The sequence below is a fragment of the Piliocolobus tephrosceles genome, chromosome 2 (assembly GCF_002776525.5).
Source record: "Piliocolobus tephrosceles isolate RC106 chromosome 2, ASM277652v3, whole genome shotgun sequence".
Taxonomy (NCBI): domain Eukaryota; kingdom Metazoa; phylum Chordata; class Mammalia; order Primates; family Cercopithecidae; genus Piliocolobus; species Piliocolobus tephrosceles.
The window spans coordinates 182,743,413-182,749,802 of NC_045435.1; the positions used below are offsets into that span (position 1 = coordinate 182,743,413).

Genomic DNA, 6,390 nt, shown 5'->3' on the forward strand with positions numbered 1-6,390 from the left:
TACAAAGAGGGACCAGAAAATTAATGTAGTTTCATAGGGAGGCGTTTAAACTTTAGGAAATAACTTTTTTTTTTTTTCCTGCCTCAGGTTTATTTGTACAAACAGCACAGGAGGACCCCAGCCGCATGCAGATGGCAGCCGGCGGGCAGTGCGGGGGGAGGGGGTGGTTGCACCAGTCCCGTCCTCACGTTGGCAGACAGAGATACCTACTCTGAAGCCTTTGTAGGGGCCTGGGCACCTTTGGGAGCCTGAGCTGGAACTGAAGCTGGAGCTGCAGCCTGGACCTTGGTTTGGTCCTTGGCCTTGGCCTTTGGCCGGCACAGCCCGAGCCCCTTGGCAATGCAGGCATGAGCATGCTTCCCAAGCTTGGGGTGGGCAATGTAGGCAAGTCCATCGAGCTTGCAGCTGAAGTCATACACACTTCAGTGTGTACTTTGGGATCTTGGGCTTAGCTTCCTTGGGCTTTACAAGGCCTTGATAGCCTCAGCACGTGCACTCATGGCCTTGGCACTGTTGGCCCGCATCTTCTTCAGGCCCTTCTTGTGCTTCTTCGCAAAGCGCATGTTCCTCAGGAACTTGGGGTCTATCCCCTTAAGAGATTCGTATCTTTGTGATTGGGGTTTCTTGATACAATTTCTGTGCCATTTTCAGGACCGGTTGTGTGTGGTGTGGTTCTTGGACCTGGTCATGTCTGCACTTTAAGCCGCAACTCCTGAAGCATCTACAATTAGAAGAGCAGGAAGTATCTTAATGATAAGAAATGTGGCTTTTTCCAAAGGTTATTGCCCAGCTATTTGTGCTCAATTAACTACCGGTGATGATAATCATTGAGAATGTGGGTGAGGCTGCAGCCATGCAGCAGCTGTCTAAAGCCCACAGTCCCTTGGCAAAGGGCAGCACTGTAGAGAGGGCTCCCTTGGTGGTGGAGCACGAACATGTTCGGGCATGGTTGGTGGCTTTTTCCCTTTGGAGGAATTTCTTTGTGAGAAGCTAGAAAGAGCCTTAGAGGTAACCCAGTTGACTTGTCTGTAAATCCTACAGCTCATCAGCATTGCCTGGGAAATTTGTTAACAATTATAGATCCCCAGCATCTGACCCCAGAACCATTAAATCTTGGGGAGGAGAATGAGGATTTATACTACAAACAATTTCAGCAGGTGGCTCCAAAGTTCAGCCAGGCTTGAAAACAACTTTTGCCCAACTGCCCTTGTTTCATAAAGTAGTAAACTGAGAACAAGAAAGGGCAAGTGCCTTGACTGAGGTCTGCAGGCTGGGTTGTGAGGGTTTAATGTGGAAAGCCGGCCTGTTGACTCCTAAACTGGTGTGCCGTGTGTTATGTGGCCTCTCTCACCAAATATTGGCTCTCCCTGGGGAGAGATGTAGAAAACACATGTGAATAAAATACAGTCAGTGATGGGCTAATCCTTTGAATTGAATGTTTAAGTCACCACGACTCAGCGCTGGTCGTTACTTGCTGTAATTAGTCAAATAGTTTGGTTAACAATTCAGCATCACTGGCTGGGTGCCGTGGCTCATGCCTGTAATCCAGCACTTTGGGAGGCTGAGGCGGGTGGATCACCTGAGGTCAGGAGTTCAAGACCAGCCTGGCCAACGTGGTGAAACCCCATCTCTACTAAAATACAAAAATTAGCTAGGTGTAGTGGCAGGTGCCTGTAATCCCAGCTACTTGAGAGGCGAGGCAAGAGAATTGCTTGAACCTTGGAGGTGGACGTTGCAGTGAGCCAGGATCGCACCACTGCACTCCAGCCTTAGTGACAGAGCGAGACTCTGTCTGAAAAAAAAAAAAAAAAAAAAAAAAAAATCAGCTTCACTAGCTGGGTGCCATGGCCCATGCCTGTAATCCCAGCACTTTGGGAGGGTGAAGTGGGCAAATGACTTGAGATCAGAAATTTGAGACCAGCCTGGGCAACATGGTGAAACCCCATCTCTACAAAAACCACAAAAAATTAGCTTGTCGTGATACAGGCGTCCGCCACCATGCCCGGCTAATTTTTCTGTATTTTTAGTAGAGACAAGGTTTCACTATGTTGGCCAGGCTGGTCTCGAACTCTTGACCTCATGATCTGCCTACCTCTGCCTCCCAAAGTGCTGGGATTACAGGCGTGACCAGAAACAACCTTAATGTCCAGCTGCAGGATAATGGTTGAATAATTTATGATGCATTCACACATTGTTAATAGCTACTGCTTATTCTGTGCTTACTGTGCCAGGTATTGCTTTAAGCACTTTTGTTGTTATTAATTCATTTGTTATTTATTTATTTATTTTGAGACAGAGTCTCGCTCTGTTGCCCAGGCTGGAATGCAATGGCGCGTTCTCAGCTCACTGCAACCTCCACCTCCTGGGTTCAAGCGATTCTCCCTGCCTCAGCCTCCTGGGTAGCTGGGATTATGGGTGCCCACCACCACGCCTGGCTAATTTTTGTATTTTTTGGTAGAGACGGGTTTCACCATGTTGGCCAGGCTGGTCTTGAACTCCTGACCTCAGTTGATCTGTCTCAGCGTCCAAAAGTGGTGGGATTACAGGTGTGAACCACCACACCCAGTCCATTTATTAATTAAAATAACTTTATGGGGCAGATACTATTATCCTCACTTTACAGTTAAGGAAACATAGCCAGAGAAGTTAAGTAATTTGTCCAAAGTCATGAAGCTAGGAGGTAGAAGAGTCAGGATTCAAACCTGACTTGAGAGTCCTCTCAACCACTAAACTGTCTCTTGCATAGCCAACGATTAGTACAATAAACCACGAATAATTTGCTGAAGAATGCTTGCTTTGTGTGTAATAAGGGCTAAACTGAAAGACTACATTTATTGTTAAATACACATAGGAAATGCTTATGGCATATTTAAATGGGGGAGAAAAGCAGGATATCACTGTATGTACATTATAATTTTAACTATAGAAAGTTGTGGAAAAATGCCCAGGAAATAACTGGAAGAAAATAGGCCAAATGGTTAATTCTGTTTGTGGTTGATGGGCTGACAATTTTCCCCCCTTGCTTCTTTAACTTTGTCTGACTTTTCTGAATTTTCTTTTTTTTTTTTTTTTTTCCTGAGAAGGAGTCTCGCTCTGTCGCCCGGGCTGGAGTGCTGTGGCCGGATCTTAGCTCACTGCAAGCTCCGCCTCCCGGGTTCACGCCATTCTCCTGCCTCAGCCTCCCAGTAGCTGGGACTACAGGTGCCGCCACCTTACCCGGCTAGTTTTTTGTAGTTTTTAGTAGAGACGGGGTTTCACCGTGTTAGCCAGGATGGTCTCGATCTCCTGACCTCGTGATCCGCCCGTCTCAGCCTCCCAAAGTGCTGGGATTACAGGCTTGAGCCACCGCGCCTGGCCTTTTCTGAATTTTCTAAAGCAAATGTTACCTGTAACATCAGAAAAAAACACTATTAAAAACTGATTTCTAAAATCATGAGACTTTACAGACACAGGATTGGGACAGATCACCAACAGGCAGCAAATCCTGATCCTTTTCTACCCAAAGAAATTAACTGCAAAGAAGTTTCATTGACCCATGTAACCTCTTGCACAAAACACTGACTATTCCTGCAAATTATTCTGTCATCCTTAGATCGTTAATACATAGGAGGCAATTTCTACTTTGGTTCTGATACAAGTCTCCCAGGAGAAGCCAATTTCCTGAATCTTTTTGAGAGAATTTATGACAAGCATCTTTGCTTCCTCAGAGTCCCCGAGCTCTTTTGTTCCCTGCCATTATCAGTGTGTCTGACCTCCTGGGCATAGCTTATGAGTAGATGTTCAACACATGAAGAGTATTTTTATGAACCGAGATATTTTGCTAAAACATGTGATTTGGGAACAGAGTCTTGGTTTCTCCTCGTGTCTTCCCAAGGACCTACGATGGGGTTGGACACAGGAGATAGTTGGATGAAGGGCAGCCTAACTACTCATGTGCCCACATGATATGTCTATGTCTATTTCTCTGACCTATCCTGATCTCACCATGCCCATGTTCTACTCTGAGGTTTCTGGAGGCAGCAAGTCACTTCTTGCTGTACTCGGGGGCTGTGGGGCCAGCCATCCTCCCAGTCTTGTGGCTGTGATCGTTTCATGAGACCTATTCCTAGTTTCCAGCCCCTGCATTCTAACACTCTTCTTCTCTGCCCCCACTCTGCTTTATCAGCCCATCTGTGCAGGTCTGCCTCACAGCAATCAGCAGGAGCCATCCCTGTGTGCTTAAATTAGAGATGCTGTTATTCTCTCTCTCTCTTTTAATAAAGCAAAGGAATTCATTTCTTACAGTTTTGGAGGCTGAGAAGTCCAGGGTCAATGGACTGTATCTGGTGAGAGCTTTCATGCAGGTGGGGAGTCTGCAGAGTTCCACAGTGGCACAGGGCATCACACGGCAAGGGGGCTGAGCATGCTATTTTCTTTCTACTTTTAAACTTGAGTTCTACAGACTTAGTAGACTAGCTGTGTGTATATATATATAGTCATTATCCATAAGGCTGGAAGCATTGAAAGCCAACATGCTGGGCACAGGCAAACCACAGTTCTTTTCTTCTGAACCTATCCTCATATTAGACAACACGTACTGAAGAGGAGACGTGACATGAAGAGGAGAGCTGTGAGGTTTATTTAAGGAACTTGATGAACATCTGTGGTGGGTGGGGAAGAAAATTTGGGAGGACATTTTCAATTGCTCACTGTCTTTTTTTTCCCCCATGAAACATCACCTCCAATTCAAAAGTGTTATGAACGTATTATTTGCAGGTGGATTGTTGTAAATGAAAATTATGTGTAAGGCATTATGTGTATTAATCCTTAAGCTGTCTGAAATGATGACTGCACAATGTATTCCCTAAAAATATTATATATTGGCTAAGGTTGAGGTCAAGGGTTGAGGGAGGAATGGGGGATGTGTTAGTCTGTTTGGGCTGCTATAACAGAAACACCATAAATCGAACGGCTTGTAAACAACAGGAGTTAATTGCTTATGGTTCTGGAGGCCGGTAAGTCCGACATTAAAATGATGGCAGACTTGGTGTTTAGAGAAGGCTCAGTCTCCTGGTCATAAGTGGTACCTTCTAGCTGCATCCTCACATATTGGAAGGGGCTAGCTAGCTCTCTGGAGTCTCTTTTATTTTATATATATATTTATTTATTTTTGAGACAGAGTCTTGCTCTGCTTGCCAAGGCTGGAGTGCAGTGGCATGATCTTGGCTCACTGCAACCTCTACCTTCCGGGTTCAAGAAATTCTCCTGCCTCAGCCTCCTGAGTATCTGGGACTACAGGCGAGTGCCATCACGCCCAGCTAAGTTTTTGTATTTTTAGTAGAGATGAAGTTTTGCCATGTTGACCAGGCTAGTCTTGAACTCAGGTGATCCACCCTTTTCAATCCCCCAAAATGCTGAGATGACAGGTGTGAGCCACCATCCCTGGCCCGGGTCTCTTTTACAAGGGTGCTAGTTCCACTCGTGAGGACTCTGTCCTCATAACCTAATCACCTCCCCCAAACGCCCCACCTCCTACTGCCATCATCTTGGGGGTTAGGAATTCATTGTACGAATTTTGGGAGATACAACATTCAGACCATAGCAGGAAGGTGTGGGTGGAGGGCCCAGAACTGAGATACTGTCCAGAGGGAAAGTGGGTATCTGTACTCCTCAAAAAAACCAAAACCAACCAGTCAAGGCAGGGACCCCAGAGACAATGGGAGGAGAAGCCTCACACGTGTAGACTGGGGAGGACAAGATCATCTCCAAAGTAATGCCCCAGCCTCTGCCTCTCACTTATAGGTGAGAGAGTCCCCATTGATGAGAGAGAACCTTGGTGGAGGCTGCTCCACAATGGTTCCCATCCTGGAATTTTACCAGGCGCACCCCTGCTTGCCCACTCATCTGTCTCAGAGGTCCAGGAAATATTCGCACCTGTCATATCATCTGTGCTTATCTCAGTGTTGAAATAACCTTTGCCCTTGTTTTCTCCTTAATTTGGTTTTCCAGTTCTCTGGAAAAGAGAACTGTGGAATGGGGACTGGACAACCTTTGAAAGAGCCTCTCCTGCTTTTGTTCTTAGTTTTTTCTGTTTTTTGAGACAGAGTCTCACTCTGTTGCCCAGGCTGGAGTGCAGTGGTGCGATCTCGGCTCACTGCAAGCTCTGTCTCCCGGGTTCACGCCCATTCTCCTGCCTCAGCCTCCCGAGCAGCTGGGACTACAGACGCCTGCCACCATGCCTGGCTGATTTTTTGTGTGTTTTTAGCAGAGACAGGGTTTCACTGTGCTAGCCAGGATGGTCTCGATCTCCTGATCTCATGATCTGCCCGCCTTGGCCTTCCAAAATGCTGGAATTACAGACGTGAGCCACCACGACTGGCTGTTCTTAGTTCTTTTTTTTTTTTTTTTTTT

The 6,390-nt window shown here is 46.3% G+C and overlaps 1 pseudogene; it reads right to left on the reverse strand.

Moving 5' to 3' along the window:
• Window positions 1-206: 206 nt before the first annotated feature.
• LOC111544226 lies at window positions 207-689 on the reverse strand (annotated as a pseudogene).
• Window positions 690-6,390: the final 5,701 nt, after the last annotated feature.